At 36.7% G+C, this 17,469-nt stretch overlaps 1 pseudogene across 1 annotated transcript; it reads right to left on the bottom strand.

Annotated features, from left to right (window-relative positions):
* Positions 1 to 2,709: 2,709 nt before the first annotated feature.
* LOC137714506 (uncharacterized) lies at positions 2,710 to 10,790 on the bottom strand (annotated as a pseudogene). Its single transcript, XR_015960378.1, has 5 exons — positions 9,305 to 10,790; positions 9,053 to 9,216; positions 8,665 to 8,717; positions 3,420 to 5,475; positions 2,710 to 3,035 (listed from the first exon to the last, which is right to left on the bottom strand). The product of XR_015960378.1 is annotated as an uncharacterized LOC137714506 (transcript).
* Positions 10,791 to 17,469: the final 6,679 nt, after the last annotated feature.

Raw genomic sequence — 17,469 nt, 5'->3', positions numbered from 1 at the left:
AAATTTATTTTAGTACACTCCACATACTTTCCTATACTACCCTTACACCCCAAACTTTCTACTTACAACTCACATTCTTTACATGCATTCAACATTCTCTCATTGTTTATTCTCACCACACCTCTAAATTTAAATGCTCATGCTAAACATGTAAATGCTAATTATGAGATCGATTACTTGACATTCAATTGTTGGTTTATTTTACTGGTAAAGCATAAATCTAAAATTTGTATCCGTTTCTGTTACTCTTCTAGAGTCAATCTCACAAAATTTTGACCCAAAGAAGAATGATAGGACATGGGTGAATTTTTTTTTTTTTTTTTCAAAACTATAATGGGTTCAATTCTTTTTACTGTACAAAACTTAAAAGAAAGTAGTGCCAACTGGCAAGCTTATCACTTACAAAAAAATTTGTTTATATTATAATGGATTTTTTTTGAGAAATCGAAAATTTGTTTTGGACTAGTTATAGATTTTGATAACAAAAAAATGTTGTAGTTCTTACAAAATCCATAATGAAGTACGTCCGGTTACGAATTCGTAACATTTTATTTTTATTTTTAGGGTTTAGGTTTCTATTAATTTGGGGGTTTTTGTCAATTAGGGGTTTTAGGATTTTAGGGTTTGGGTTTAGACAACCAATTTAGAGTTAGGGTTCATATTAGTAAATAATTTGTGTATTCAATTTATTTTAAATTTTTTGGGGCTAAATAGTTATTTCATGTTAAGACACATGAGTGATTCAATAATACATATTTATGTAGGGTGTATTCAACAATATGTGGGGTGCTAATAAAAAAATCCAAAAATATTTCACTAATTAAATAAAAGGAAATTTTAATGAAAACCCAATATGTGGGTTAACTTTTCTTAAGTTGATCTTTTGACATGTTATTTTAAGTTTTTTTTTTTTAATTTTTTAATATTTTTTTAATTTTTATGAACCTTTCAACCCAAAAAGATCAAATTCTCACAAAATTAGATTTTATCACTTATGAACTGTTCGTTGGATTAGATTCTCTTCTCTCAATCTCATCCGTTGTAAATTTGATTTTACCACATTGCCCTTTGAAATAATTTGATTTTCATGTACAACACAACAATTTACCTAGTACCAATTGGTAAATTAGTATCATGCAATTTTGAAAAAAAATTATTTGAAAATTTCACTCACCAATGCTCATGAACCTTAAATCAATTTTGAAATTTTAATTCTTATGGAATATAAAACAATCATTAATTAGCCAAATTCCAGGAAAAATATGTAAGAAAAAAAAAATTAAAAAAAAAAGAATAAAAGGAGAGTATAAGTGTATTCAAGTGATGAAATTTTGCTCACATGGGTTGCTACTTTTTTTTGTGGGACTCACTGTTTTTTGGGGCTAGATGGAGCAAGGTTTTATGCTATCCAAGAAAGGAAGTTGCTAGCTTAAGTGGTGGATCTAATCCCATTTTTCAGTTCATTAGGGATGAAATTTCTCACTCAGGCTTGATGTCACATCCCGGCCTGGGCCCCCACCACAAGCCGGGGCTGACTCCACTGTAGCACGATATTGTCCGCTTTAGACCTCTACCACATCTCACGGTTTTGTTTCTGGGAACTCATACTAGAACTTCCTAGTGGGTCACCCATTCTGGGATTGCTCTCGCGCGCTACTCGCTTAACTTCGGAGTTCTGATGAACTTCGAAGCCAGTGAGCTCCCAAAAGGCCTCATGCTAGGTAGAGATGAAAATATACATATAAGGCTTACAGGATCCTCACCCCTGGGCGATGTGGGATCTTACACTTGAAATGTAGTAGCCTTATAGAGGATAAAGTTCCCATCGGAAATGCTCTAATAAGTTAAAATCATGAAAAATTAAATCTTAATTGTTAAACTGATAAGGTTAACATCGTCAACATACAATCAAAGATTTAAGGTATAATATAGCTATCCAATTTCGATGACAGTCGGTTATTTCTAAATCAATATCTAAAGATCATGATAATGTTAATCGAACGATTAACAATTTTTTATTTGGATAATTTTTTGCAGAGGTCATGGTCCACAAAATAAACGATTTTATCAAGCAACTATGTAGGATCGTGAAAAAAAGAAGGCAAAACGTGAAGGTACAAATGGAAAGGTACCGAGCATTCTTGAAAATATTCCTATGTTAGGCAAATACCTTATTATATGGTACTAAATACTAGAGTAAAATTTAGGATCTGACCCTATAAACTATCGCTCTAGTTTACAATTGAAAAAAAAAAAACGTTCAATTTTTTTTTTTTTTTTTTTTTTGGAACAAAAGATATTATTTACATCAGAGAAGGGGGTGACTTTAGCCTCGCAATGGGCTGACAATAACGTGGTTCAAATTCGTCTTTGATGAGAATCGAAAAAAAAAACTCATTAATTTAAACATTTTTATATTTGGACACGTTTCAATAATTTGTTAAATTGTACGTTTTTTATATGAAACCTTGTATGGAGTGACTAAAACAAAACGTATATTACATAGAACTCTACCACTTTTAAATCCTTACATGGAAAGACAAAAAACCACAACACACTAAACCCGCCTGTCAAATTGTTATTTGACAAATCTTGTAGCAGGAGGCTACTCAAACTGCCTAGAACCTGGTATTATAAACGACAAATCCGAAAACAGCCCCAAAAACATAACTCCACAAGTTCAAAAGACAGTTGATAAATCATGTTGAATAACAGAAATAAACTTGAACTGATATCAGTTGCATTCAAGATCAGAGGAGTCCTGAATTCGATTTTCACCGTCAGAATGTATGGTTAAACATAGCGCGCTCGTCATGATATGTTTTCCGGGCAAGTGCCTTGAAAAAACGCTTTACTTCTTTGATAAACAAACCACACTGTTAGTTTGTTCAGTAAGATTATAACTGTATAACCTATTGGCATATGTAGGTTCAAGGACTTGATCAACATTGTTAAGTAGTTGCGAAAAGACTCCAGCAGCAATGTCTACAAACTTTCTGATATTTCCAGAGTTCGAAACCCCTCCTCCATTTTCCCTACACGAAAGACATGAAACCCCCAAATCACGATATGAAGAGGTCGATACCATGTTGAACAGAAGATATAAAAATGAAAACTGTTTTATGAAAAGGAATGGTAAATACTGGTAGGAAGAACAGTAGGGAAAATTTGCATCTGTAATGAACACACAAATACAAAGCCGGAGTCTTTCAGCTAACAAGCAAACAGAATATCCAGATTCAGGCAGCAAGAGCGTAAATAAAAATCAAGTCTGATATCATGCCAAACGTTGCAAGGACGGAAAATTTTACTTTATTACAATTTTAGAAACACAACTAATGAAGGAAGAAAAACGAACGTGTTCATATCAAAGATATTGAAGCAAAAACACCGTAATAAAAGCCAGGTTTTGGACATACCAAACAAAAACAAGCGCTTCTTTTAAAAGCTTTCCCAAAACTTGCTCCCAAATGAATGTGCTTCTAACTCGCTGACCAAACTTTCAAGCCTTGTGCACCTAGAATTAAGCTTCCACAACCGTTTCTCAAACAGAGAGCTACCGCTAGCACATCCTTTGTCTACAATCCTTACAACATCCTCACCCAACTTCATTGTATTGGCGGAACCTTCTTCTGCAACTGGAGATGCCAATTTCTGATCTTGACCTGATAATTTCACTCTCTCACTACTTTGTCTAATCCCAAAACTTTCATCCTTCTTACCGTATTTCAAAAGTTCCAATAGAGTTAGTTTATCTTCTTCCACTGAATCCTTCAAATGGTCTAATATAGTTTGTTCATCTTCATCCATAAGATCTTCATTTTCCGTTGCACCTTTGGGAGGGAAACCAGGAGTCACAGAGGGGCGGTTAGCCCTCAATAGTAAACATTGCTTGTTCTTTGTTCTCTTCTATCTTTTTTTCTGTGGCACAGCTGCTTCACATGCATCCTTGGGACCTGCCACTGATTGCTTCCACCACTTCAAGTACTTTGTGCTAACATCCGCTTCCGAAAGCCTAGATGGAAGATACAATTCTACGTTCTTTATTTTCTTGATGTAACTATAGGAATCTTGATTAAATCGAGTAATAGAACAAGGAAGGTCTTGATCGTAACCAAATTGCATAGATACCCGATGCGGAAGATAATTCTCTGTAGTACCACCAAATACAACTAGCTCACAGACCCTCAAGCATCTAGCAAATGACAGTAACTCATCATCCAAATCAGGGCCAACCAAAACCCACTTTTCCTCTTGTGGATAGTATTTGGGCAAACACCAGTTCTCAATTACATCCAGTGCATAAGGGCGCCACAAGAAGTCTTCTCCGGCTGAGTCTAAAACCTTTCTCAAGTTTCCAACTTCCAGACCATCTACTTTATCCCATCTTGCCATTCTTGGCTCACCATATTTAAGAGGATTGGGGTTTTCTGGCCTAAGGTCCGAGAATCGTTCCCATGCCCATACCTGCACTAACTGCAACGGTGACTTGAGGGTTTGGTCTAAAACAGCATCACTACTTCTATCCAATCTGTTCGACTCGACAATTGCCTTCTTCAACACACCCAAATCTCTATAAATGCTGGCAAGAACAGCCGGTGCAAGCGCAATTCGGGTTCCCCTAGCTAAATGAATTGCTATAGAGAAAACAGTGTTATGTATCCGATATGGAGGATTTAGAAAAACATACCTGCACAACCAAAACACGAGAATCGCTTCGTGCTCGATTTCACTCCCACTGTTCATGAACATGTTCTGCCATAACTGTGTGGTAATCTGTCCATTATTCCAGTAAATTTCTCTTCTCCCTTCAACTAATTTCTTGTGGATTTCCCTGACTTCTGTGGTTTTCAAAGGGCTAAAAACAGAGTCCCCTAAAACCGAGTAACCGCCTAAAACCATAGCATCCTCCATTGTGATTGTTGCTTCACCCCACGGAAAAATGAACGTATTCGTCTCAGAACACCATTTCTCACCTAACCCGAAAACCAAATCCTTCTGTCTTCGTATTTGGTACGTCGAATTGAGGACTGCTTCATAAATACCAGCCTTCTTCCACGTAGATTGGTGCACATACGCCATACGATTCACCCAAGTTTTCCAATTATTTCTCTCTTGTTGCTGCCATCCCGGGAAATTGACCTTCAAAGGCCATGTATCTGGCTCAAAACGGGATGGGAGGGAGGAGATTAAAGGTGGGAGCTTGAAATGGAGTTCATCAATGGAGGAATTTTGCCAAGTGGGTTTTAAAAAGTAGGATTTTTTGAGATATGGGTTGCCACCAGGTGGTGAAACCATCAACTCTTCTCTCTCTTCCACCATTGATTCTTCTGGGTTTTCCATCACCAAAGCTTCGAAGCTAAGAAGAAGAAAATAGGTGTCCTTGTTTTCCTTTCCCGAGAAAGTTTTGGACTTTTGGTGGGTTAGGAAGAACTGCGATTGGGTTCTGTGGCTTTTGCGCAATGGGGTTTGGAAATGTTTCGATTAAGATTAGCATTCAAAGTCGGTCTGACGAAAAGGAATAAAACAGAGTTTGTGCGAGTAAGAAACTGCCTAATCTTGGTGGTCCGAAACGATGATATTTGGGCTGCTCTATTCTTCTACATTAATGGTCAGCTAGAAGGCGAATGTCCAATCGTAATAGTCCACGTACACCGTTTAGGGCGGTTCTGCCTTCTGCACCAAAGAAAATGGGGTTTTCAAATATGCTGGGTTTACCACTTACAGGTACAACTCTGGTACCACTGAGCCCTTTTTATTTTGTTTTATGTAAATAGAAAAAGAAAAAAAAAAATTGAATCCTTTTCATTGGGGGGAAAAAAATTAAATATATAGATGTTTTTATATTTGCTAATTTCAATAAGGAGACAAGTTACAATTTGACGTGAATGCGGGAGTCTGGTTGTTTGAATCACCTTTATTGTGTTATTCTGTTGATCAATGTTTGAGTACGAACTTGTTGAGTTCTTTTGAGAGGAGTGTTGAGGCCCAAAAATCTCACATGCAAACCCAATTACGTCTCAAAATCCGATTGTTTGTAAAATCATAAGTTCGCACTATATCCGGCACCATCGTCGTTGATGGTGGGTTCCCGAGTATGGGGGAAGTTCATGGGCTAAGAGAATCCGGGTGTTGATGGTGTAATTTGTATGCCATTGTGGGTGTATGGTAAGTAAGAGAATTTGGGAAACTTAGGTCGATGGTTTTAGTTAATACATAGGTTTCAAAGTATGTGGGGGCCTGGTAGCCGGTTGGTTGAAAGATAAAATTTTCTCAAGTCTTTCAAATTTCCGCCGAAGGAATCGCGGCAGAGAAATAATTATCGAATAGAGAAAGGTGTTTCCAGTTTTGTCAACAATCCAATTTCAGCTGGAATATTTCCATGGAATATGTTTTCTTGTAGCTGCAAAGAGACCAGTTCAGTCGAATCGGATATACAGAGGCAGATCGCCACAGAAGGAATTTAAGGCCAAAGCCGCGTGGGTGAGGTTGGTACAAAGACTGAGTTCAGACGGGATCTTGATTTTTTTTTTTTTTTTTTTTGAATAAACGATATTATCTAAAATCTCACTTAAAAGTAGGGGTGGAAAAAATTCCCAAAAATTCCGAACCAAACCGAAAAAATATCGATCCCAAACAGATTTTCCCAAAATTTTCGGTATGCTATCTCAAAAAAATACCGAAAGTTCGGTATGGGAATCGAGATTGTCTTCCCAATATTTCGGTATTCCCATACCGAACCAAAATATATATTTTTAATTATTTTATATATATACACAGATAATAATATATATAAATCATGTTGGCACAATAATGAAAAAAATCATGTTACTTTATTTTTCATCCCTGCAACATAAAGATATGAAGGATTATGATATGTGTTATGTGTCATTCTATTTCATTGATAGGAGTCACCTTTACTAGAAGTAACATAAACGCCAGTGTCAAAGTTGTTGAAGAAAGTAGAGAACATAAACACCGGAATTGTAATGAGTATTCCATAGAATCACAAAAAGGTATATAACTTCTGTAATAGGTTTGCCTTCTAGTGTATTCTTAAATGGTAAAACAAGTCTGTTCTATAGGTTATAAACTTATAAATGCATCTCAGTACTAAAAAAGAAGATATCATATAAAATTTATCCTCGATTGCACTGGTGGTTGTTTAAGAGTTTAATGTTGCCTACCGATCTCGTTTGATCAATTCATGCATTATTCCTTCTACCTCCTCAACTTCATGCCGGGTAACTCATCGGGAGTATGAAGTTGAAACTAGTAATGGAAGAACAATCACAAAACGAAGGAAAACAAGAAGCACAATAATGTTTGAAGTATGTACTTGATTATTTCAGTGAAAATATAATAGCTATGGGAATTGGGAATACAGAATCACCAAAAGCCCAAAATTTTGGTTTGGGATCAGTCTTGAAATTGGGAATACCAAAAATTTTGGTTTGGGAATCGGGACTAAGGTTTTGGTTCGGTATCTCATACCGAACCACCCCTACTTAAAAGGGGAGAAGGGGAAAATGTGGACCTAGTCTTACAATGAGTTAGAAATAATGTGGTTCAAACTCGCTTTTGAAGAGAATCAAACCTAAAACCTTACTTATAAGTGAAGAAGAATATCACTAAACTGTAATACTAAATGACGAAATTCTCGTTAAGATCAAGGTACTGGAGTTCTTTGAGTTGGCCTATCGAGGATGGAATTATTCCTTGTAAGGAATTATGATATAGGTCAATACGCCCAAGGCGAGACAGCAAACCAATATCTTCTGAAATTTAACCACTGAAAGCTGAATGGAGATGTTTAAGTTTGGGAAAGCTTGTTGGAAGTCGCCCTAGGAAATGATCGTGGCTGAGATTGAGATACTCAAGCTTTCCCAGATTGGTAAATACCGCTTCTGGTATTTGGCCAGTCCAAGGGATTAGCAGACAAGTCCAAGAACGTCGAGTTCGAACATTTAGATATAAACTCTGGGAAGTTTGACTCCAGATTGTTTAGGGAAATAGATCCATCAGGGGTTCTTAACTGGTTTTTTCCGAAAAGAGTTTATGTCTCCAACAATAGTTAGCCTCCTCAACAAATAGAACCAAAGGGCTACTACAGTACCAAAAAGGTTACTGTTAATAATCACGTAGGTACTGAAACCATTTGACAGTCCAAGAGTTTTATAAAACGTTCTTGATTGGAAAAAAAAAAATGTGAATAAAAGATCCCACTGAATCTGAGAAAGCAATCAAGACATGTCCATTCATAAAAGTTAATCAAGAAGCTCATATGGGGTTAATGTGAACATCCCTCACAAACTAGTACCAAATTATATCCAGTTCAATGCTATTAACTGTTGCGGCCATGGAAGTTCTTTAATTAAAACAAAAAATTGCAAAAGAATGTTACTGAAAGAGTTGCATAGTTTCAAACCACAAAACCATTCAAGCTCTTAAACTGCACAAACCATAGTTTCAATTGATTGTTCCGAAACGCGAAGAACAGTTGAAGAACTACTCAAAAAGTTAAAAGCTATAAATTTCTATGGTTAACAAACTACATTGTTACAAAATCTATTGGCTCACGGAGATTCAAAACTTCGATGATGACCAGGGCAAGAAGTTACCAAAAATTCCAGCTGCATTGTAAACAGTCCATCAAATATCTACAAGGTACCCAAGTTTCAGCTGTTCCAAAGTGCGATTCATGTCCTCCATTTTCCCTGCACCATGAACAAGAACACAAAAAAAGAAGAAGACCGTTAAATGTATATGTACAGCAAATCACACAGGACAATAGACGGATGAAAAAATTGAATACAAATTTCAAAAACATTGGGAATTTATCAAATAAGGAAAAAGAATGCACTCGTCTCTGAGATTATTAGACAGTAATAATGAGGTTTGAAAATACCTACTGAAAGCGGCGCTTTCTTTCATCAATCTTTTCCTAAAACTTTCTCTGCACCGTTATCTGCTGTTAACTCATCAAACCTGATTTCAAGCCTTTCAATCCTAGCTTTAATCTCCAAAGCTCATCTCCCAAACAAAGAGCTACTGCTAGCACATTCATTGCCAACGATGCTTTCTATGTCCTTGTCCGACTTCTTGGTACAAAAAGAACGTTCTCCGGCAATTTTAGATTCCAAATTTGGAACTTGACCTGATAATTTCTCACTGTCACCATCTTCAATAATCTCAACATTTTTATGCTTCTTATATCTTCTCAAAAATTCTGATATAGTGAGCTTATCATCCTCATCCATCCATAGGATCTCCAGCTTTCTTATCGTTGCATTCTGGAGGACACCCAGGAGGTACAGGGGATTGGTTAGCCATCAATACTAACCGATCATCAACGATACTCTTTGCTTTCTTTTTCTGTGGACTAGCAGCTTCATTTGCATCTTTGAGACTAGACAATGATTTCTTCCACCACTTTATGTACTTTGTGCTAACATCCGCCTCAGAAAGCCTACACGGAAGATACAATTTCACATTTTTTATTTCTTTCGTGTAATGCTTCCTGCTATATCAGAATTGTTATTGGGTTGCTTCACATAACATGGAAGATCTTGATCGCATCCAAATTGCATGGCTACCTGATGCGGAAAGTAAAGCTCCATAGTACCAAGAAGTCCAACTAGCTTACTGAACCTCAAGTATCTAAGAAATGACTGTAGTTCATCATCCGAATCAGGTCCAACTGAAACCCACATTTCCTTTGGTGGATAGTATTTAGGTAAATGCCAGTTCTCAACGACATCCAATGCATAAGGCCGCCACAGGAACTCTTCTGTGGCTAAGTCTAAAACCTTTCTCAAGTTTTCAACTCCCCGACCATCTACTTTATCCCATCGTGCCATTCTTGGCTCACCATTATTGAGATGATTGGGGTTTTCTGGCCTAAGGTCAGAGAATCGTTCCCATGCCCAAACCTGAACTAACTGAAATGGTGATCGAATGGCGAGGTCTGAAACAGCAACAGAACTACTTTCCAAATTGGTTCGAATCAACAGTTGCCTTTTTCAATGCACCCAAATCATTATAAACACTAGAAAGCACTGCAGGTGCAAGTGCGATTCTAGTCCCCCTAGCTAAATGAATTGCTATGGAGAAAACAGGCCTATGTATTATACCACCATCGTTGAAAAAATACCTCAACAACCAGTACACAAGAAAAGCTTCATGTTTGAGTTCATGCCCACCATTGATGAACCTATTCAACCACGAGCTTGTGGTAGCCTTCTTCGCACGACTCCTTATGATTTCCTTTCTCTGTGCCAGTAGTTTATCTTCGATTTCTTTCAGTTCTGCGGTGTCCAGAGGGCTTAAAACAGAGTCCCCTAAAACCGAAAAACCACCTAAAACCATGATATCCTCCAATGTGATGGTTGCTTCACCCCATGGGAATATGAAGGTATTGGTTTCAGAATGCCATTTCTCTGCAAACCCAAAAACCAAATCAGTTTGTCTTTTGATTTGGTATGTTGAACTAAAGATCGCTTCATATATACCAGCCTTCTTCCAGGTAGATTGGTGCACAGCAGTCATTTCATGAACCCAAGATTTCCAATTACTTTTGTTTTGTTGCGGCCATCCCGGGAAATCAACCTTCAAAGCACATGTATCTGGCTCGAAACGGGATGAAGGGAGGAGAAAGAAGGTGGTAGGTTGAAAAGAGGTTCATCAATGGAGGAATTTAGCAAAGTGGGTTTCAAAAAGTAGGATTTTTTGAGAAATGGTTTGCCACCAGATGGTGAAATCATCATCTCTTCTCTCTCTTCCACCATTGATTCTTCTGACTTCTCCATCGCTCTCAAGGCTTCCGAGCTCAAGAAGAAGGAAATGGTGTGATTGGTGTTTCAGGTTGAAATTAAACAAAGTTTGTATGAGTAAGACACGGACTGTCGGAGTCGAACTGTTGAAACGGATACGAGGGCTGGTCTGTTTCACTAATTAATGCTCAGCTTGGAGGTGAATGTCAAATCAAAATCCTACGCGTCCATCTTTTATGCAGCATTTGCCTCCTTTCTTTGCAAAAAAGAAATGGGGGTTCCATTCACTCATTCAAATAAGTAAAAAAAAAAATTTAAAAATTGTATTGGCTGCTTCGGGGCGGAATAAGTAAATTGATAGTTTGATAGTTGCAAATTATGATTAGGAGACAAATTGCAGCTTGATATGAACGTTGAGGACTTCTCTTGTCTGAATGTTCGTGTTTGTGTTTGTATGTTGAACAATGCTTGGGTACTGACTGGTTAAGATCTTATTAGCGGAGAGGCCAATTTATTTGTTGAAGAGTTGGTTCCCGCGAAAACTTACTCAAATTTTAGTCTATGACTTTTGTTTTGAGTATTAACGGTTGACGACACTTTGCATGATTAAAACAGTTTTTAACAAATAATAAGATAATCTACGTTAAATCTATCTAAACTATGGAGGGTGGAGATGTTAATCTAGTTACTTTCAATTCTCTTACTTAGGCTCATTTGGTTCTCAAAATGAAAGAAAAAAGGAAATTATTTTATGTGTTTTAAAGGATAAATCTGAATCTTTTGCATTATAGTATTTGGTAAAATTAGGAAAATTATTTAGAAATAAAAGGTAAAAATTGAGATTTTCATTTCTTAATAGACGTATTGCTTTTCAGTATTTAATGAGAACAATCGTGTTCTAGATATATATATATATATATATATATATATATATATAAAATGTTGAAAAAAGATGTGAGATATATATTAAATGTTGGAAAAAGATGTGAGATTGTTATTTCCTTTTTTTCCTAACATTAAACCAACACCTAGTGTTACTTATTTTAGAATTACCAAACATTAGAAGAAAATGATTTATTATTTCCAAATTCCTTTACCCACCAACCAACACCTAGTGTTACTTATAATACTCAACCATTTAGTCACTGATATAGAGTTAGTGTCACTCAATAAATATGATAAAGAAAAAAAAGAAAAGTAATCTTATGTGTTTTATAAGAGATAGAAATGCATCCTTCTGATATTTGGTAAACTTAGGAAAATCATTTGGAAATAAAAGGTGAAAAATGATATTTTCATTTGTTAATATGGGTGTTCTTTTCCATATTTAACAAGGACAATCTTGTTCTAGATATTTTGTGCCCATATTTTTTTAACTTTTATTTGCCTCACCCCTATTTTAAATTGACGTGCCCATTGTGCGGTTTAACTCTCTCTCTCTTTAATGTAAAATATATTGTACTAAAAAAATTGACATATCACATCCAATCATGTAATAACATTTGTCAATGAAAATTAATAAAATTTGCCTGTAATTCTCAATCTAAATTTGATAGTTGTCTAAAAGCGACACAAGCCCGAATATTTTTACGTGTCATTGCCAATTAGCACACACCACGTGTCTTATAGATATTCTGTAACAACCCATCCCTAATTCTATGATTTTAATATTTTTAAAGAAGTGAATTAAAGAAAATGCCTCTAGAGACGAGATGACACGCCCGACCCTGATATTCACCAAATACCAGAGTAGGCAAGTGCTGGCCAACACCTGAAGGTGACGAAGCCATACTAACATGCATGAGAAGTAACGAACATAAATAAAACTTATAAATTTAAATATAATGATTATGCAATTGAGGAACATGTTTAGAGCATACAACTAAATCAGGACATTAAAAAGAAATAATATAAAATTGAATAAACAAATGGATGAGTCCTACACCGAGAGGACTCGAAGATGCCGATGCTAGAGTGCCTTGATGCCGGGGTTGTACGTCTCGATTCTAAGTCCTGAGGGGGCGCAAAACAAAACATGAGTGGACCAAGTTGATAAATAAATAGTACTAACATAGTTATTCAACAACGTACTAACCCTTAGGTTTTGAAAGCTCATATGGCATAATAAGTAATAGGTTTTTCCGAAAGCCTTGGCATGCCATAAAACCTTTCCTAAAACATATATCATACATAGTGTTCTAAATAGTGGTATCAGTATCGCTCGAAGGCAGGACATTCACCCGTAGGCAAGACATACTCCTGTAGGTAGACCTGTAGGCAAGACATACTCCTGTAGGTAGAATATAGGCCTGTAGGCAGAACATATGAGTAACCACTAAGTAAGTACATAAAAACATTAACATAATATTTCATATATATATATATATATATATATATATATATATATATATATATATATACCTATCTTAATCAGAGTTTAGAAGCTAAAACGTCATATCGTAAAACCTATTCGTAGTATATAGTCATCAATCATATATACTACGAAAGACGTGAAATCGATAAAGCCTGAAGGCATATAGAACTCTTCATTTGCTGAAGACCTTCACTTTCCCTTAGGCTCCTGCAACACCCACCCAAATGCATATAAGTATCAATCACCCATAGGCTCCTACAACACCCACCTGAAAGCATATAACTATTAATTGCCCGTAAGTAGTATTGTATGAATAACCAACCATATCTTATATCTCCCACTTGTGGGCATGTATAAGTACAGAAAATCATTAACATAATATTTCTAATATATATATATATATATATATATATATCTCAAACGGAGCTCACTAGCTCAAACATCATATCTTTAAACATGTTCATAAATAGTATATAGTCATCATATATACTACAAAGAACGTAAAATTCGATAAGGTAAGGTATTCCAAATATTCTCTGTAAAGCATCAAATATAATAAAGTGTAAATCTAATTTACTCATAAACGTTTTATAAAACGTAACCATTAAATCATGCTTTTCATGCATGCATTTCTAATAATAAAATATGCATTTTGGAAGGGGTCCACTCATTGATACTTCGCCGTCGAAGAGCCGTGCAAACTAGCAAAGACGGAAACGCCATAAACAATTGCACCTAAGCACATAAGGGGTCCAATTAATAAAACTTTACTCAAATGATTGAATTTGGGAAAACGGACGTCGAAAATGGATTCAGGATGTTGAATTACCTTAAGAAGAGGCCCAGGCAAATTTCAAAAAAGTCAACACGGGAATATTCCAGAGTTTGTACGGCTCGAGGTTTAAGGGTTTTGGGTTTGAGACCACTGGGCCAAAGGCCTGAGAGTTTGTATGGCCTAAGGGCTTAGGTCCAATGGGTTTGGATTTTGGGTTAACTGGATTTTGGGCTTGGGGTTCGAAAAGGGTTTGGGCTCGGTAGCCCAGCCCAAAGGCTTGGGCTAGGTTTTTAATGGGTTTGGATCCAGTTTAGAGTAATCGGGTTAGGTCGACCTAGTTTCAGGTCAAGGTTGGTCATTTTCTGGGCATAACTTCAAATGCTCGTAACTTCTTCGTTACTCAACCAAATCCAGTGATCCAAACATGAAAGTTGTAGTACTTAACGAGATGAAGAGAATAGTACCTTGCATGACAGCTAATTCGCCATGGTTTGGCCGGACAATGCCTCAAAATGGACGGTGCTCGCCCGAAAATTTGGAAAATCTACTCTGAGCTATTTTATGTGATTAACACATATGTACAACTTAAAACAAGCTTCGATCTAAACCTAAAACATAACCCTAGGGTTTCTAGCAGTTTACCAACGTCGAAAAATCACGAAACACGTCAGGGAAGATGATGAATAGTGACAATGTCGTTAGAGGGTTGCTCGTCTTGTCACGGGGTTTCCACAGCTCCTCCGTCCACGTGGTGGTGGTTTGGGGTTGCTCTATGTGTATGTGTGTGAGTGAGTCACACAGAGGAGAGGGAGAGCATGGGAAGAATGGAGAGAAAGTGAGGTGGGGGGAGGGAGAGAGAGAAGAGAAGGTCACATGGAAGGAAGAGGGAAAGAAGAAAAGAAATGGGCCGAAGGGGGGGGACAAAAACCAAAGGGTGGGCCCCTTTTGGCACACCAAATAAGACCCAAAAAGCAACCCATTTCAAAATATCTTAAGAATTAGCGAAAAGATGGAGTTTACGAAATTATCTTAAATCCTATAGGATGTACATGTATGCGAACTATTTTGGGATCTCAGTTGCAACCATGATTAACATTTTAATGAATAGCATCATGTCAACTAGAAAAATTGATTTACCGTTGCACGATCATATTTATATTATCTGCTCATCGTGTGCTACACTGGTGTCAGTACTCGCTCGGGCCAGGACTAGGCTTCACGTGTATTTTCACATCACACCGCACGCTCATTTTGGATCTATTGTAGGTTAGGACTCATATGTGATGTGCATAATGCCAGTCTTCACGTGATTGTAGTACTAGAGCATAAATCATTATTACACCTAGTCATGTTCATGTCATAATACCTCTGCATGAACTCGTGTGTAAGTATATGTTGATGAGCACTCAATATGATCTATTTGTTTATGAAAGATTATGTGATTATCGGATGTTAGATGTTTATTTACGAAATATTGTGATGTACCGAATTCTTAGGCTACATTATGTAATTTCATACTATACATAGTATGTATATTTTGGAAACTATACTTGTTTTACAGCGAGGGGTTATTATGTTTTCGAAAAGGAGTTACAAAATTTCATTTTTAGGCCCATTCACCCTTATTTTTCGTCCCTCCATGTTTTAGTAGCTGAACTTTCGCATCGACGAGGATTCTTGGCAAATCTTGGTATTGGAGGCTACATTCGATGGTATAATTCTCAATCCATTATACTGTACTTTACTTATATTCTAACATCGCATTGTGGAGGGTTCATTCCTGCTCATTTACACACTTTTACATTTTGGCACTTTTAGGTTTAAATTTACTCACATTTTCCACATCACTACACTTTATGGCTTCGTCACCCTCTGGGTGTCGGCTAACACAACTTGATTCGGAGTCTTAAGTGGATATTCCAGGATGAAGTGTGTTAGTTTGGTATCAGAGCATAAGTTTGGGCAGTATTACGTTCATCACACACATGATGTTAGCATTTTCAATCCTTGTGCCTAATTTTTTAATCTTGCCATCTCATCAAATACAAAAAATGTATTGGCTTTTTCTAAGTTTTGGGCATCTTAGATGACTTATCGATCTTAAGAACATTTGGGCAACCGCCTCTAGACTTAAATAAAGAACCTCCCTGCCAAGGAAAATCATGATTTGCAGATGAGTTGGTGGCCTTGAAGCAAGACTAATGTATCAGCAATTGTGTGCCACCTGAGACTTACCAATCAATCTCATCACTATTCTCTAGCCATCATTACTACCCCTTTCGAGTTAGGAAACCAAAAATAGTTTGATTCCTTGGTAGTACCCGGTAATAGATCACTTATCAGAATTCCTACGAAGCTTTACTTTCGTCGAAATCTTTGGAAATTTCTCGAACAACAATATGGTGCTAAAGTGGTAGCACTCAGCGATGGAACATCTGGGGGACATCCACTTTTGGTCCCCGATAACACTAATCTTCTCAAATTCACTAGTTATAATTCCGGATCTTCAGGAGGAAAATCAAATCTCTTTAAACTTGTTCTGAAGTAGGTTATTAGCAAATTTCTTTTCCTGGCCTTAGGACATTTCAACCAACACTAATTCCTAGAATTTCTTTTGGTGCTGTACTTGTCATTTCGATGAGTATAGGAACATGAGTACGAGTTGTTATACCTATAATTAGTAGAAATCCTCGAAGTAGTAAGTATTTCCCCTAGAATTAATGAAACAAGCCCATATGACCAATTCCTTACCGCTCATCCAAAACTACCTACCTGATGGGCTCTAACCTGTAATTAGTCTACGATGGCACTACCAATTGACGATACCGTCTGATATCCAGAAGTTGTCAACCAATATTCAGGTAATATGATTTTTGATACCGGATTCCTGCTAGTATCTGGGAGTGATACCTTTGTGCCAGAACGCCGGTTCACAGTTTCTGGATAACGAACAATATCAAAATATCATTATTGCGTTAATTAGCGGCAAGACTGAAAGATTGATTAACAACGACTACCTAAGAAGAAATTAAATCGTAGAAACTTAAGGGCAAGCCTTTTAGGAGGACAACAAATTCTTGATTGTGTTAACCATATCACCTATCTAGGTAACCAAAAACCTCTTCGACCAATCACCTTTCCAATCACTTCCACAGACAAACATTAGAATTGTAGCACTAGTTAAATTCATGTTGTAAAAGCAAAATGAGTAATGAGAAAGTTGCGAAGACCTTGTAGCACCTGTAGTAGAGAAAAGAAGTAGTATTGAACGTTACCGAATAGGAATTTACCCAACCAAACACTTTATCTAGGGAACCTCAAACCTATCCGCGAAGGCGAACTACTGAACCTTAGGATTGTACCTATATTTTAGCAACTCAATCGGATGACGTTTAAAACCGTTAACCCATACCTTGAATTGTTGGTTTCTTCGACAAACTCCTACAGTCCTACTTTTCTTCCTTAACCTGATAATATTCTTTTCATTTCCCATAAGTTATTGTGATATACGAGATACCCTTGGTTGTCGATTTCTATCGACAGTTTAT

This window comes from Pyrus communis, chromosome 3 (assembly GCF_041283825.1).
Source record: "Pyrus communis isolate YQ-2024b chromosome 3, ASM4128382v1, whole genome shotgun sequence".
In the NCBI taxonomy this organism is placed as follows: domain Eukaryota; kingdom Viridiplantae; phylum Streptophyta; class Magnoliopsida; order Rosales; family Rosaceae; genus Pyrus; species Pyrus communis.
Note: the sequence above shows the minus strand (reverse complement) of the source record. Positions and strands in the feature narration are given on the sequence as shown.